The sequence below is a fragment of the Tupaia chinensis genome, unplaced genomic scaffold (genome assembly GCF_000334495.1).
Source record: "Tupaia chinensis unplaced genomic scaffold, TupChi_1.0 Scaffold000258_1, whole genome shotgun sequence".
In the NCBI taxonomy this organism is placed as follows: Eukaryota; Metazoa; Chordata; class Mammalia; order Scandentia; family Tupaiidae; genus Tupaia; species Tupaia belangeri.
The window spans coordinates 2159723-2160714 of NW_006159738.1; positions in this window are offsets into that span (position 1 = coordinate 2159723).

Consider the following 992-nt stretch of genomic DNA (forward strand, 5'->3'; position numbering starts at 1 on the left):
GGGGGGAGACGTTCACACCTTTCCGACCAGGCCAGAATGCAGAGTGAGGGGCTAGCTCTCCAGGAGAGGAGGGACCTGCAGACACTGACCCCAAAGTGGGACAGCGGGCTGTTGTCACATGAGAAAGCCACCTCTGGCGGAATGGTGGGGTGCAGGAGTGCCGAGGGCACGGAATCCTGGCCAAGGAACTGCCCCTCCTCGGATGCCAACTCTAGGGCAGAGGTCCTTCCTGTTGGTGTTACAACTCAACCCATAGCACCCGGAACATCACTCGGCACACGCTCAGTGCTCAGGAAATATTTCTTGAATGAATAAATGTGATAGAGCCGGGAATGAGTGACGGAATGAGCGCGTGAAGGTACAGCATGTGGCGTTCCAGATCAGCGACGTGAAGATGAGCTCTCGTCACCACTAGAGGGCGCAGCACCACCCAAACGCGCGACGGGATTTAACTGCAGGCCCCCTCCGCCCCCGAAAAGTTTCTGGGACTTCCCCAGAGGCCTTTTCCCGTGATTTTATGAAGACTGGGGATTTGGAATGTGACATCTCCCACTGGGTTGCACCCTCATGCTTACTAGCATTGAACTGTGTCCCAGCTCAGACACCTCCGGAGACCTTCCCCCTCTAACGTGACCGGGTGCCGCCATCTGTCTCCCCACCCTGATTTCTTCCCTTTATAGCGCTGGCCACACGGGGTCTGAAGTCATCGAGCTTATTATGTGTTCACCTGTCCAACGAGCAGATGAGCTTCCTCTTTGAATCACTTTGCTATCACTCCAGGGCCTCCCACGGGTCTGGCACATAAAGAATCCCAATAGCAAAATAATGAAACGTCCTTTGGTTCCCAGGAATCCCTGCACTCACGGCGTTTGGAGGCAGAAGGGGCTGGAAGCTGGAAGAGAGACTTGGTCCTTTAGGAGGAGTGGTGGTGAAGGGAACTGGACTCCCACATGGCCAACCATGGTTCAAGTCCCAGATCTGGTGGCTTACTT